Raw genomic sequence first — 16,912 nt, 5'->3', positions numbered from 1 at the left:
ATTCATCAAATATAATTACCATCACCAAACTGATTACATCTCCTAAAGCACTTTTTAGAGACTGGGGGGTATAGGTGAGCCACCCTGGAGCAGACCAGATACCAGCAGGTAAGACCCTTATAGGCTGTGTCCTGAGAAATGATATTAGTCAGCATTTAGAAACGTTCAGCCATATGTGGTCTTTATCAGTTTTGGAGCCAGTCTCACATGACAGCAATCGAAATAGGGGAAGAAAGCAATAAGGTGTGCGTACAAAGCTGAGATCAACTTGGGTGTGCATGCATCAACTAGACAGATATGCTTGAATTGGGTAAGAAGGTCTCATAGTGAGGGGTTGAGGGATGATGAATCTGCATATATTGGATTATTTCTATAGAGGGAATTTGGTGCTGGTCTCTTATAGTCTTTGAGGATATTAGGTCAGAGTAGTGAAAAATCTAGTGTTGACATTTTTATCTGACCACCACTTTAACCTCTTGGCACCGGCCGAACGCAAATGTGTGGCCTCCCAGTGTCTGGGCTTAGACGCCGAGCGGCCGCACATTTGCGTTCTATTGAAAAACAATATGTGCTGAGAGTGCGTGCCCACACTACATGAAGTTACACTACATTAAGAAGGGGTTTACCTAACATTGCAGTCTCCACCTAGTCCCAGGCATTGATGGAAGTGCTCCGCACGAAAAGGTACCCCCTGCATCCAGGGCGAATATGACCATGCATACATATGCAGTGTGATTTTCTTAAAAAAGGAAGAAGCCACCAGCCCTTTTATGTATTGAGGAGTTTGAACTTTACTTTGCACTTTATGCTTAAGAACTTTAAAAGTCTCAGTAATGTTTGCATGTACTTACTGAAGAGGCCATGGAATGTGATTGATCTTATATCTTAAAGCGGAGTTCCAGTCTTCAGTGAAATTTTATGTATTGAGGAGTTTGAACTTTACTTTGCACTTTATGCTTAAGAACTTTTATGTATTGAGGAGTTTGAACTTTACTTTGCACTTTATGCTTAAGAACTTTAAAAGTCTCAGTAATGTTTGCATGTACTTACTGAAGAGGCCATGGAATGTGATTGATATTATATCTTAAAGCGGAGTTCCAGTCTTCAGTGAAAAAAAAAAGTCAGCAGCTACAAAAACTGTAGCTTCTGATTTTTTAAAAACAGCCACTCGCCTGTCCCTCAATCCAGTGGTGTGCTCACCGCAGCTTGGTTCACCAACTATCCTCTGTCCCTGTCATCTAAAATGTGGGCACCCGGCGGTGACAGCTTGCGGCTTCACAGCCCAGAGTCACTGCGCTTACGTGAGCAGTATTGTGAATGGTCGCAAAGTCTTGTGTTTCAGAAGACCGGGGGGGGGGATGAGAGAACTTCTGCTTCTGAGCACCTAGGGTGGTCGGAACAGAAGTGGAAGCAGGTACCTGTCTAAATTGGGTACCCCTTCTCCAAATAAATACTGCACTATGTACACCATTAGATTTCATACAACATACATATACACTATGAAAACCCCTCATACCTCTGAAAGGCAATCAAAATAAATAAACAATATAAAATTGGTTAAATAATACTATGCAAAATACACTAATCACAAGTGTACATAATGAACTGTGAAATATAGTCAAAACAACAAAGCAATAACTTTTTTGAACTGTATTTTGCACTTTATGCTTAAGAACTTTTAAAATCTCAGTAATATTTGCATATAGTGATTGGAGAGGCCATGGAATGTGATTGATCTTATCTCTTAAAGCGGAGCGCCAGTGTCCGATGAGAAAAAAAATATAAAATTGGTTAAATAATACTATGCAAAATACACTAATCACAAGTGTACATAAAGAACTGTGAAATATAGTCAAAACAGCAAAGCAATAACTTATTGTCTATGTAGACATATATTGACGTCCATATAAAGATAAAGACTCCACAATCAGTGAAAATACTGTAAATCGATAATGTAGGCACAATGTGGATGATCTTTCTTCAAATAGTCACCAGAGTGTGTACCACCACCAAATAATTAAATGGAGGCTTACCAAAAATGGAGACGATAAGATTTTAAGATTGTAACAAGCAGGGCCCCCTATTTCCTCTAGTACCAAATTGTATTGTAGCTGTAATATCTACCTTCATTTTGTAAAGCGCTGCGCAAACTGTTGGTGCTATATAAATCCTGTATAATAATAATAATTTTAAGCAGAACTCTTAAAAAAAAAGTAAAAGTCCCTCCTGCACTACAAGGGTTAACTGTTCATTCATGTCTTGGGCACAAGGTAAAGCAGTTTTATTACCTGATCCTCCGCTCCTGCACACTCCTCCTTGATGCAAGATCAGTCCCTACAGCCTCTTCTCACCTGTACTTTGGCAGTCTCATGTCCCTGCATTATCAAGACTGATACAGGGACCATAGCCTTGCATTCTACTTGAGTAAGCCGAGGGACAGTCCACTGCCGGAATATAGGAGAGCACCATCTGCCAGAGCAGCGAAGGATCAGGTATGTAAAAGTGCTTTTACCATCCCCTAGACATAAATTATTAATTTACCTTTGCAGTGTGGGCGCCAGACTCCCCACTGCAAGGGAGGACTTCTACTTTTCCTGGAGTTGGCCTTTAAACCCCAAGTCCAGGTTCAGCCCCTAGTCAACCCCATCCTTCCCCAGAGGCCTCCCACAGTCTTGCTTTATTTGTTTTACTCACCTTTTCAGATATCGTCGGGATGGTCATGTGATGTGCTGGTTCTTCTTCATCTTCATCTTCTTCTCTTCTCTAGACCAGCATCTGCTTATAGAATACATCAGCAACACTCTCTGCTTTGACAGCAGAGTACAAATGGACTGCCCATGGATGGATCAAAATTTAGCTGATCCCTGCTGTACCGGCCAAGTTTAGACCTATCTACAACTGGCTTTACACTTACAGGTATTATCCCTCCCCCAAGGAGAAACAAGTGTAAGGATGCTACTGTGTCCCTAATTACCATTCCGCCCTGTGTTTAGACCTGGAAGCTGCTGGTGCCCCCGCAGTTCAGAAGTAGAAACAGGAATGGTCGGCCCACAGGATAATATTCAACCGTACAATTTTTCATTCTAGGAACACATACATGGCTAAAAATCACCGACGTGTTTTGGGCAAGCTGCCGATGCCTGGAAGCTGCCACCACTATCTCCTTAGTCATGGCTAGTACAATACAATATAAAACACACATTTATAGTTACTAAAACAGATCACATGATAACCCAGCACAGGTGGAGTAAAAATTGCAAAAGGAAAAACCCAAAATTGCTCAGTGCAAAGGACTATTCCACAGGTCAATAAAGGTACAAGCAAAGCAAACTAAATAAATTTAAATGAATACTATATATCTTAGTAAGAATATATTATTACAAATATGATGGCTTTACTTAAAGATATATCACAAGAAAGGAAAAAAGAGAGACAGGCAACCCAAAATATTAATGATATTATTTCAGGAAAAGGTTCACATCCCACCTATGGTTTAATCCTTGTGGGAAGAGGGTCTTTAACCTGACAATTCAAAATACCTTGCATTCTAAGAATCTACAATGTCTATTGCCACTTCTGTCTCTGGGCAAAATCCTCTCAATACCACAAAATGTAAAAGTGGACATGTCTCCCCCCATGTACATCTCTAAAATGTCTAGACACATTTGAAACATTTCTAGCTTTAGGGTTCATACCATCACAATAATGCTCTGAAATACGTACATGTAGAGGGCATATAGTGCAGCCCACATATTGTAATCTACACTTGTCACATTGTATTATGTAGACCACGTGATCTGAGCCACAATTATGATATTGGGCAATGCTATATGTCTCCCCTGTGATAAAAGATGTGACATTTTTGCTGGGTCTATGAACCCTACAATATCTACATGTATAACTCCACAGCAAAAAGATCCCAGGTAAGAAAGCCATATTTTCCTCTTTTCATGGGACCGCACATGGCTTGGTGCAAAAATAAAAAGTAAGGTAGGAGCCCTGCCATTAAAAGTAACACCTTAACCCCTGGTTTACATATCCGCGTTTCTGCGGTCCTCATTTTGCGAGGGCACGAGAACCCATTCATTTGAATGGACTCCAGTGCCCCGGGGATATGCAGGGAAGAAGTCCCTGCACTTCTTTTGAAAATGCAGCTCGCATGGGAACCTCGGATCCCAGTACAGTTGCGATTTCCAGTGCAGGCAATGTGCCATTAGAATTAATGGCACTCGTCCGTGGGTCCGCATTCCTCTGTGCGGGTGGTGCAGCTGCATGTTTGTTTGTGCGGATCCGCAGCGGTACCATCTGCACATACGTGAACCTAGCCTTAGACAGTATGTTGTACAGTGCTGTATCTGTATATAAGATGGGTATATTCTTCTTTATTAACTCCACTATTTTATTAAACTCTACAGAGGTGACAAAATATATTCCTCTGTTTTTGCTAGATTTGGATTTAGAATGAGATGTAACCACTTTTGTCCTGGAGAGCAGATCTACCCTAGATCTGCAAGATGTCATGTTAAAAGCCCTAGCCAAACTCCACTGGGGATAGCCTCTATTGAACAGCCTATCCGTAAGATATTACATTCTCCAATTCCTCCTTGCTCGTGTAAATACCCCTATTGGGATAGCATTTATCTTATGTGTAGGGTGACAACTTGTAGCAAGGAGTGTGGCATTGCCTGCACAGGGTTTTCTAAAGGTAGTAGTTAAAACTTTAGAAGTTCACTGGTCACCCAATAATGTGATATCCAAATAATTGATAGTAAGAGGATGTGAATGACCCATAAAACTAAGATTTATCAAATTGCCATTGACATAACTCAACAAATCATTAAGATCAAAGCGGACCCCAGGAGTATCCCGAAACAGCCAAAAAATTGGCAAAAAGGGATTATTAAGAGAAAAAATTGAGGCCTCCTCCCACCACCCCATAAACAGATTTGCCAGGGATGGCGAAAATGTGGCCCCCGTAGAGGCACCTTAAAGCTGTAAATAAAAACTGTTGTCCAAAAGAAAAAAATGCGTCAAGAGGAATTCAAGAAGGTTCAACGGGTAACTTTGAAGCTCTGTTGAGTAGTTACTATATCTAAGTGGTGCTGAATTGCCCTAACAGCCAGGTGATGTGGGATCAATGAGTACAAAGCTGTAACATCCAGGGTAACCCAGACATAATGTTGAGTCCACTAAATGTTTTCCGCCTGAGACAAGACATGAGCAGAATCTTGAATATATCCTGGCAATCTCTGCACTAAGTTATAGGTGCAAATCAACCCATTCAATGAGGGATTCTAAAAGGGAACATACAGTCAGGTCCATAAATATTGGGACATCGACACAATTCTAACATTTTTGGCACTATACACCACCACAGTGGATTTGAAATGAAACAAACAAGATGTGCTTTAACTGCAGACTGTCAGCTTTAATTTGAGGGTATTTACATCCAAATCAAGTGAACGGTGTAGGAATTACAACAGTTTGCATATGTGCCTCCCACCAAAAGTAATGGGACAATTGGCTTCTCAGCTGTTCCATGGCCAGGTGTGTGTTATTCCCTCATTATCCCAATTACAATGAGCAGATAAAAGGTCCAGCGTTCATTTCAAGTGTGCTATTTGCATTTGGAATCTGTTGCTGTCAACTCTCATTTCAAACCCATTGTGGTGGTGTATAGAGCCAAAAATGTTAGAATTGTGTCGATGTCCCAATATTTATGGACCTGACTGTATGTCCGCTACTATAGGGTGTCCCTGAATCAGAACAGTGGAATTATGAATCTTTGGTAGATGGTGGAACACCAGACAAACCGGATCTTGTACCACCAAAGATTCCGCAGTTGTTTCACACTGGACTACGATAGACTTACCCTCAGTAATGAGTTCATGAAAAGCAGATTTAGACAGCTGTGTAGGGTTTTGTTTTAACGGGCGATATACATTAGTGTTGGCCTCCTCATGATATTGTGTGATGTTGAGTACAGCTACTGACCCCTCGTTATCCACTTCCCATATTAGCAGGTTGTGATTCTTTTTAAGGTTCATGATTATAAGTCTTTCTTTTTTTAGTTAAATTCTTTTTATTACATTTGCCATAAGAATCCTTCAAAAAAATCAACTCTTTTCCAGAAAATCTTGAAACACTTCTACCGCTGTACATGTGGTGTGGACAGGATAAAAATATCTGTCCCCTTCATTAGGACACTACTGTGACCACCAAAACCACCTGGTGAAGATTCATATTGTAGTTGTTCCAGAGTAAGCCTAGAATGCAAATCACTAAACAAAATGTTATCCTCATTATAATTTCTCATTATATTTCCTTCCCCCAGTCTGTGAATGGAGAAAGGAGAAGCAGAAGACTGATGAGCTCATCTCTCTGTCACTATGTTATGCTATGTGCACTGCATCACACCTATTTGGCTCATTGTGCTTCTTATAATACCCCATCTCTGAGCTCTGCTGTACATGGCATGCAAAAGGGTGATATCAGCTCAAATTCAGGTACTTACACTGCTTGCATTATAAAAAATAAATTTAATGATGTTTTAATGAATAGAGAATTGCATTAATATGTGTCTTGTATTTCTTCCTGGAGTTCAGCTTTAAGCTTTACAGTATACTCTACAATCATTTCACATGAAAAATAAATACATGCTGCTCCTTTCTGAACATGGTCATTTTAAATGATTTAGAAAAAGGCTGTATGATTGTGTGGAAAAACTGATGCTAGGTTCATGATGTTCAGGTACTAGAATACATGCTTTCACATCAGTCCTGGATATGCTAGAAATGGCACCAGGCAAAACAACATCCTCTCCTTGTGGCTCTGGTTTGTCCATGGGGGTAAGTTCTGTTATATACTGCATTTCAGTTGGTATGTAATATACCTGTGCCAAGATATATACTATCAGAAAAACCTTGATGATACAGCCACGAGACTGACAAACGGATTGATAATGGTGCAAAAAAGGTAAAATATCCAGTGAGCGGCAGTTATGCGGACAAAAATGCCTTGTTAATGTCAGAGGTCAGAGAAGAATGGGCAGACTGGTTTGAGATAACAGAAATGCAACAGTAACTCAAATAACCACTCGTTGCAACCAAGGAATGCAGAATACCATCTCTGAACGCACAACACATCGAACCTTGAAGGAGATGGGCTACAGCACCACACTGGGTGCCACTCCTGTCAGCGAAGAACAGGAAACAGGGGCTTCAATTCGCACAGGCTCACCAAAATTAGACAATAAAAGATTGGAAAAAACGTTGCCTGGTCTGATGAGTCTTGATTTCAGCTGCGACATTCAGATGGTAGGGTCAGAATTTGACGAAAACAGCATGAAAGCATGGATCCATCCTGCCTTGTATCAAAGGTTCAGGCAAGTGGTGGTGTAATGGTGTGGGGGATATTTTCGTGGCACATTTTGGGCCCCTTAGTACCAATTGAGCATCGTTTAAACATCACAGCCTTCCTGAGTATTGTTGCTTACCATGTCCATCCCTTTATAACTACAGTGTACCCATCTCATGATGGCTACGTCCAGCAGGATAATGCACCATGTCACAAAGCTCAAATCATCTCAAACTGGTTTCTTGAATATGGCAATGGGGGAGATTTACTAAAGTTCACTCAGAATCTGGTGTAGCTGTGCATGGTAGCCAATCAGCTTCTAACCTGAGCTTGTTCAATTAAGCTGAAACCTGGAAGCTGATTAGTTTTTATGTAGAAGTGAACCTGATTTTGCACTCTCCAGCTTTAGTAAATAAACCCCAATGAATTCACTGTACTCCAATGGCCTCCGCAGTCACCAGATCTCAATCCAATAGAGCACCTTTGGGATGTGGTGGAACGGGATATTCACATCATGGATGTGCAGCCGACAAATCTGTAGCAACTGCGTAATGCTATCATGCCAATATGGACCAAAATCTCTGAGGAATGTTTCTAACACCTTGTTGAATCTATGCTACAAAGAATTATGGTAGTTCTTAAGCCAAAAGGTGGTCTAACCTGGTACTAGCAAGGTGTACCTAATAAAGTGGCTAGTGAGTGTATATGCATGTGCTGTTGATCTGTTTTTGCGGCACATATTTGGGCACATTTTGTGCTTATATTGTGTGTTTGTGATGTGTTTTTAATGTGTTTTGCTTTTTTTTTTGGGAAGTGTTGATGTTGCTAGGAGAAAGTGTCTGTTGTCATGCATGCAAACGCACCACAAATGCATGTAAATGCATATTTCATGCATTTTTTCATGCATTTTTGATGCAATTCCATTGAAGTCTATAGAGCCAAAAACACGCTGCACTGCATGTAAAAAAAGTTGCAAAAAGAACATTGCAAGATGTGATCAGGGCCAATGGTAAATAAGGATAATGGATTAAAGTGCATTTCTGTGGCTCTGCAAACACACTGAAAAGTGCACAGAAGTGAACTCAGTCTCAGAAGGTTAACATGTTAATTGCTGGTATTTGGTCATTTCAGCTTCTTCTCATTTTATTACAATATCCTGATTATCAACAAGACTTAGGCCCTTTTCAGACAGGGCAGGCTCTGTTCCATTCAGCACTGCTGGTTTGTTTTCATTTGTGTCATGTGTCATTTACCAGCCCTTTCCTTGTCCTACTGAATAGAGTCAGTGATCTGTACCGATCATTCATGTTGTTCATTCATAACTGAAGCATAGTAAACTCTGTACAGGGCTATTCCTGTCCATTAATTCTGTACAGTTGAAGCTGCAGAGATTAAGATTGAGGGCTGTGTCCTCAATCTCCTTTCTCTGTTTCAAAGATAGAACATCAGAGGTCTGTTTAGACCTCTGATATCTCACCAAAGCCCCCCAGCGGGGCTCCTAAAAAATGTATAAAAAATAATAAAGTTGTAAAAATAAAAAATAAATAAAATGAAAAAAAAAAAATTATAAAAATTAAAAAACTACTGACACCAGTGGAAGAAATACTAGAGTTGCAAAGGTCTTGCGACCGGGCTCTGGCATCTCTGATATGGATAAACAATTGTGTTCTATGTGGCCTGTTCACAATGCAATGCTGGTGTGATATGTGATGCACTGGAAGGCACCGCAAAACACTGCACAGTTGAGCAACACACCATGCTGCTGTGCAATGACATGAAGGAGGCGTCACTATGTGAAACTTTGAGAAAAGGAGAATAAAAAAGAAGAAAACAAACCAGCAGTGCAATGAAATGCGCATCAGCCTGCTCCCTACCAAAGTCAGAACTGCATTAGCCTGTGCAGTATAACATTGTATTTTACAGCACAGTCTAAGGTGAATGTGGCTCACCTTAGTAAACTCCATGAAAGGCCTCATTCACATGGGAGTATGTAAGCGTATGCCCATGCGAGGGCCGTGTTTGCCTGCACAGGGATTCACAGGTGTTCCGCGCAGGCAGTCCCATTCATGCCAATTGAAATGCAGTGGTTACATGGACACAGTCGCTGCTCCCCATTTGACAATGATGTCCATGTGGACGCGAATCCCTGAACACAGACAGTGTGTGTTTGGGGACCCACACCCATATGGCTGTCAAACTGGGAACAGTGGCTGTGTCTGGCAGCCCCAGTAACTTTCTCCCATCTCACCCCAAGCCCCCTCCTCTCTCAAATTTAGAAACTGCTATTTCATATTTTGTTCTTTTTGGAAAATCTTCCTTGCACTTCCTAGGCAAGGACAACGCATTTATTTGTATTACAGGTATTTATATAGCACAGACAAGTTTCACAGCTCTTTACCTATTTTACACTCACATCAGTCCCTGCCCTCTAGGAGCTTACAATCTAAGGTCCCTATCTCACATTTATGGGTCAATTTAGACAGTGCAGATTAACCTATCAGCATGTCCAGGGAGAGCAAGGAAATTCCATGCAGATAGTGTCCTGGCTGAGATTTCAACCAAGGACCCTAGTGCTGCAAGGCAGGAGTGTAAACCACTATGCCACTGTGCTCGAAGTCGCCTAGAATACCCACATCATGAATGCTACTGCGCATGTACCATGGTATGTCATTAGAGGGCCAGCTGTCTCTTCCTGGTACTTTTGGTTGGCCCCCTGATAATGCACGTATATGCGCAATCCGGGGGCCAGCTGCAAGAACCCCTCCTTATGATGTCACAGTTGAATATGGAGACACGAGAGTGTGCAGCAGCAGCACAGCAGTTCCCTACAGAATATTGTTGAATCGCTGGGCATGAGTATTTTTTTTTTGTGGATTAGACACTAGAAAAGGTAAGGAGGTGGGAATGAGGAAGGGGTCCAGTTCCCCCCCCCTTTAGAGGGAGGAATGAATCAACCAACCGGCAGGACTCTTCATTGTGACAGCGGGACCTGCAACTGCCAGAATACACCGATTGGTAGCTGCAGCCAATTGACATCAGTTGCTGATCAAGAAAAAATTTCCAGCATGTCCCTTCAACAGAAGTCGATTAAACAACTGACATCTGTCAAGCGGGGATGGACGGACAATGATCGAAATTCAGCCAGTGCCTGCTGAACTGGACACATTTTGATCAGTGTATGGCCAGCTTAAAGAATATGTAAACTCAACATTTCATAACCCTGATATGTGCCTGCTGTACCATGTATTTGTATGAAAAAGTGTTCTGTTCTCTTTGTATTGCTTTCTTTGTGTGAAATCCCTGGTGTTCCTGCCAGTGCATCTGCTCTCTTAATAAAAACTAACCACACTAGGCAAGAAAGCACAGCATGGTCAATTTTCTAGCTGTGCTGGAAACTCAGCCTGCTCTCCTCCAATGATCAGACTTGTCCTGATATGCTTCCCTCTGCACAGCCTTTCACCGGGAAGACCAGTGAACACTCCTAACAGCCTTTTTCTAGTTTTTTAATTTTATTCCTCTACATGTACTGTAAAACGCTAACAAAACACTAATGCTCCTAAACGCTTCTGAATGCTACTAAAACGCTACTAAAAAACACTATTACCAGTGATTGTTATCCAGCATTTTTTCCAGCGTTTTGTGAGCTTAAAAAAAGCTAGTGTGCATGCAGCGGGGAAAAAAGGGTATTTAAAATTTGTTTTTATATCTATACACAAATGATTTGATTTTCATTTATATTTTAAACTGTAAGGGTAGCTTTATAAGCTGAAGGTTTACATATCCATTAAAGCAGTTGGAAAGCTTTGTTGTTGTTTTTTTTATGTAGCACTAACGCCTTAGGAGTTGCTGATGAATTAGGTCCCCCTATAGTCCTGCACAACCAGGCAGCACGCATTTCCACACAGGCTTGCATCCAGAGGCAGAAATCAGTCCTTAAGCTGTGGTTTTGTTGTTTATTTAAGGGATTTGAACTGGGATAGGGTTAGGGGTGTACAGGATGCCAAAGGGTACTGACATATGGTATAATAGTATAAGCCTTCTGCAGCACAGTATTTATTGCAGAGCTAGCCAGTGTCTCCTTAGTGTACCACCCCAGACCCCAGATGAACTTCTCCTCCTCACCCAGCAATCTGGAGGTATCCCTGAGAAGGGGATCCAGCTCCTTTTTCTGTAGCCTCCCTGGCGGTATTCCCGAGTGTAGCTCGGGGTAACATTTCAGTACCACAAACGGTAACCCCGAGCTACACTCGGGAATACCATGCGGCACTGCTCCGGCATTTGTTCTTCACTTACCTTAACCTGCGCTCCCACGATGTGTCCCCTGCAGCGTCCCCGGCCATCTCCTCCGGCCGATGCCGGCATCCGGCTTCTGTGTCCTGTCCCTGTGACGTCGGGACGTACGGGCGCCGCTGGCGGCGGGAAATTTTTTTTTTTTTACATTTTACATAGTAAAACATTGCTGTCTCAACCAATTTCACATACCTCTTGTCCCTAATGCTTTGTCCTGCGCCCTGCCTGCATTTTGTCTGTTCTTTCTGCCTGGAAACTGGGAAATGTCTATGGCGTCCAAAAAGTGTCCCTTTAGGTCAAAAGCGGTTTAGATCAGCTAGGAGAACAGCGATAGTAAATCAGAACCACTTGCAGAATTGAGTGATAATGATTTGTGGGGAAAATCGTCATCAGACACTGAAAACGATTTTGCGACTTTGCTCAGTGATGTGCGAACTTGGCGCTATATTTCAAATTTCAGTGTTTTTGGTTTGATTATATTATTGAAATAAATGTATTATTATTATATTATTATTTTTTATGATTATTTATCAAATTATAATTTATGATTACGTGTTTCAAATTTTATCCTACCCGGGATGTTTACTAGACTCTTGTTCGGACAGATTTCAGTGAGTTATTCCTAAGAATTACAGGCCTAAAATAAAAAAAATACATATTTCCATGCAAAAAAATGGTACCGCTTTCAGCACCAAAAATCGGAAAGAATCATACCGCCAAGGAGGTTAAGGAGGTGAACAGTCACAAGTAGGGGCTTATCTGGTTTTCCACCAGAGTGCTCCTTCCCCTATCCACCCAGGGGGTGCAGGTGTACTCACTCAGATCCTCTCCTGTACCACTTGCGGGATGGCTGCTGTTACCAGGCCTATCAGCTGGGCTGCTCCTTCCTTGCCATACAGGTGGTCTCTGAGTTCTGAGCTTTGCCCAATTCCAGCTCCAGGCTTGCAGGTAGACCCCATCCCACTGGGCCACCTCACAGCCTTCTTCCTCACAGCCTCACATCTTCCTCTCTCCTTCCACCCAACTCCCCACTGGACAGGCTCACTCATATTTAAGGGCTATTCTGACCTCTGTCCAAGCCTCCTGTTGGGGATTGGTCAGAGTCCCTTGAATATTCAGATCAGCCACTCCTTACATCCATCCACAGCTTCTAGAACTTTCTCCAGAGTTCTAGGCAAGGGGAAATCTCATAGGGCTGAGTCAGTATAGCCATCCAGCTCTTGACTGGAATTTGACCGCTTTGACTATCCAGCCCCTGTCTGACCATTGGGAACTAGCTCCCCATAGTGGACTAGGAGGGCACTACATTTAAATAACAAACATGTCATACTTACCTGCTCTGTGCTCTGGAGTCCTCTTCCAGCGTCATTGGCCTCTCCCTCAGTTGAGTGCCCCCAGAGTAAACTGCTTATTCTGGGGGCACTCATGTGTGCTCACTCCCAAGCCAACCCTGTATGTCCATAATACATACAAAGTGTGACTCGACCCCGCCTCACTGGCTGTGATTGTAAGCAGCAGGAGCTAATGGTTCCTGCTGCTGTCTTTCAGCCACTGAGGAGAGTGAGAACCTGCAGTACCAAGGCTCTTGTGCACTGTGTTGGATTGTGACCAGGCTCAGGTAAGTATTGGGGTGGTTGAGGGGGGAGCTACACACTGAAAGTTTTTATTACCTTCATGCATAGAATGCATGAGGGTAAAAAAAAATCTTCAGCCCTTCAGCTTTCATAATCTATCTCAATGCAGTGGCTTTCTATGTAACATCAATGATAGTTGTCCTCCATAGGGTGAATGGTGACATATGTAGATCGAGCTTTCTGTCTGGGGAAAAAAAGCACAAAGAACACATGGTTGAATGGCTATTAAAATAGGAGATTGGCCATCAATTCACAAACTTTTTGTTTAGTTTTCCTTTAAGATATAGGCTGAAGAATCAATGTTCCTGTCCAAAAGTCCAGTTTTTATTTATTGGATATTCCAACCTGTAATGGTGAGTAGACCGTACGTACATCATAGTTCACATTCCTTAGATTGATACAGTGCTGGATCCAATATCGCCAGCTGCAATGCTCATGCTCAGTTCACTGACAGCTGTCTGTGGAGTTTATAGAGGAAACACTGAGCTGCTAATCCTGGGGCAGAATAAGAAGAGAAAAGACGAAAAACGTTTCTGCATGTTTGACACAAAATTTGTAAGAGGGGTTTAGAGGTGATGCTAAAATACAAAATAATTATAGACGAAAATTAGACCAAAGATTCGACTAGTGGACATGTGGCTTTATCTACAAAACCCATGTACGCTAATCTAAGGGCAGCAATTAAAAATCAGCTTCCATTACCCTCATTACACAAGCCCCCAAGAATGATAATGAACTTACCTTGGGCCTTTCCGTGGCTCTCTTTGTTGGTGCTTCTGGACCTGTGCCACCACGTTCCTCATCTTCATTCTGCTTGCGTTCTACATTAGACATAAATGGGGAGGTTTTATTACCCTGTCCCCTAATTTTGTCATTGAATGGTGAAAACGGGGTGGGCTAGCGACTCCCTTCTTCTACAATCAGACGGCAGGCCAACTAGAGGTTAAGGCAGCGTGGGACCAGCATCTGCAAGGGAAGGCAAGTGTAAAGTGTTAGTTAGAGGTCTTCTTTAAACAACTGAAACCTGATCTGAGATTGATTGCGATGGGTCGCTTCGCTGCTTTTTGAGTTGTTAGTAAGGAACAATTTTCTCCTAAGTGAACCATAACTGAGTTATATACACCTCTTCATATCCTTCGATCACTAGATCAGGGAGAGCAGTGCCGGCCACATTCAGGTGTACTCTACAATGGTTCTGGGATTAAAAAGAAGCAGATGAGACTGGAGGTATGTCAGGAAGTTGGTAATGCTGCTGATGTAGTGTTATTAGTCCTACCACCACCCACACCCCCCTTTTCTTGGATAACATCCACTACCTCCTTGCTGCGAGGGGTGTAAAGTTCTACCCCCTCCCACTGAACTTTGCCTGCTCTGTCTGGGCACTCTCCCCCACCTCCTCATCTCAGATAAAGCACCCCCCTCCATAACTTCCAGTCTAGAGAAGTGAATAGAGCGTGCACACATTTTCTGGATCCAGATCACAGGTGTTTCTGCTGCTCTGCATTGTCCGGGAGGGCCACATCTTCCAGAAGTCAAGGTTGGTCTGTGCATGGGGGACAGGTGGATTCCTATTGTAGGAACTAGGATAGAGTGGCTGGGTTCATCCTGAGCCATAGTGTACAGCATGGTAAGGGGGATGTCTCTAGTACAAGGATCATGGTCATGATACAGCGTGACAGGCTGTCAGTATCAGTGTATTCCAGAATCAGATACAGGTGACAACGTCTAGACACAGACAAAAATTGTGCTGATTTGTGTCACTTAGAAAAAAACATAATGTAGAATATTATAATGTTATAGTATTTTCAGGACTATAGGCAGGCATTGGGGGCGATTCAATAAGGCACTTGTGACACATTTTTGTGATATGTATGTAGTCAGAAGCCTGGCGTCATATTCAAGAAAACCTCATTGCATGTTCACTGTTAGAACCATCGCCTGCGACAAATTCATGTAGTTCTTATTTGTGACACTTTTGGGCTGATTTAGACTTGCAGTTGGGATACATTAAAATCATAGGTTTATAGTGCCCCCAACCACCCTCACTAAAGGAAAAGCAGCAGACAGGGGTGTTCACATGCCGCGGTCACAATGCTTTGCACCCACGGCAAAAATGATCGCTCCTGTCGCATTCAACGGGCAGTACCAAGCATGACCCATTCAAGCGAATGTGGACGCCCTGCAACCCCAGCATGCATTTCGGAATCAGGAACAGGTGACAGCGGCTAGACGCAAAGTTTTGCTGTTTTATGTAATTTAGAAAATATGTAATGTAGAATATTATAATGTTGTAGTATTTTTCAGGACTATAGGCAGGCATTGGGGGCGATTCAATAAGGCACTTGTCATATATTTTTGTGATGTGTATGTAGTCAGAAGCCTGGCGTCATATTCAAGAAAACCCCAACGCATGTTCATTGTTAGAACTGTCGCTTGCGACAAATTCATGTAGTTCTTATTTGCGACACTTTTGGGCTGATTTAGACTTGCAGTTGGGATACATTAAAATAATGTGTTTTTAGTGCCCCCCAACCACCCTCACTTACGCAAAAGCAGCGGACTGGGGTGTTCACATGCTGCGGTCACCATGCTTTGCGTTCATGGCAAAAATGATCGCTCCCGTCACGTTGAATGGGCAGTACCACTTCCAAGCATGACACATGACCCCAGGGTGTATTCCAGAATCAGGTGACAGCGGCTAGACGCAAAGTTTTGCTGTTTTGTGTAACATAAAGTAAGGTAGTATAGCGCCACATTATATTTCAGGACTGTAGGCAGGCACATTGGGGGCGACTCAGTAAGGCACTTGCGAGTTGCGACACATATTTGCGACACAATTAGTTGTTATGTTCCCCTGGATCTGATATTTGATACATTTCCATTATTCTACCTATTCCTCCAGTTTAACAGCTTAAATGTAAAATGCAGCAGAAGACGCGCAGGACAGTTGCGAGAGATTCATATACACCATAGCGACATGCACATGAATCTGGCACAAGTTCTGCCATTTGTCGCACTACCACAAGACAGATTTTTTAAGCGTATCTGCAGTGAAATTTATAAATTCCAGGAATTGCTGGGAATAAAAGATGTTTTCCATGTACTTCTGATTCTACCTGTGGCAGACAAGCCATATGCAATGGAGATATCATATCATTTATAATGTCTGCTGATATGTAATAGAAAAAAAAGTCTTTGAGGGAAATCTGTAAACAAAGAGCGAGCTCTTCGAGTCGTAGCAATTCATTAATTAGCTAAAGTACATGTTTGTGCTGAGTCTGGCAGAACCTGGATTATTAGTTGCAACGTACAGAATTTTCCCTGGGCACTGCCATATTGAATAATGAACTCCTTACTCTTTGTGAATGTCTGTGTAGGAGATTGAGAGAAAAGAGCAAATGATTTTCCACTGCTGGCTACTCAGCAATAGCAGGCACAATGATTTCCGCTTTATGTTAATCTTGTTATGAATACAACAGATTTATTTTCTATGCATTATTAAAGTGCAGAAGAATGAACAATCGGAAATTGCTACAACTTGGAGCAGTGATAACTGAGATGACAAGGGAAGCTGTCACCAGACACTGCATACTGTCATGGAATTTAATGGTCTGGCATGTGATTATTTTAAA

General features: G+C 42.2%; 1 protein-coding gene across 1 annotated transcript in view; it reads left to right on the top strand.

Annotated features, from left to right (window-relative positions):
• The first annotated feature begins 14,702 nt into the window (after window positions 1-14,702).
• The window catches only part of STRA6 (signaling receptor and transporter of retinol STRA6), an 85,366-nt gene continuing 83,156 nt past the window's right edge, over window positions 14,703-16,912 (top strand). The window contains exon 1 of the mRNA XM_089671379.1: window positions 14,703-14,817. The gene's annotated coding sequence lies outside the window, so the exon portion shown is untranslated. The remainder of the gene's footprint in view (window positions 14,818-16,912) is intronic.

This window comes from Staurois parvus, unplaced genomic scaffold (assembly GCF_062004578.1).
Source record: "Staurois parvus isolate SC_StPar_1 unplaced genomic scaffold, SC_StPar_1.0 ptg000105l, whole genome shotgun sequence".
In the NCBI taxonomy this organism is placed as follows: domain Eukaryota; kingdom Metazoa; phylum Chordata; class Amphibia; order Anura; family Ranidae; genus Staurois; species Staurois parvus.
Note: the sequence above shows the minus strand (reverse complement) of the source record. Positions and strands in the feature narration are given on the sequence as shown.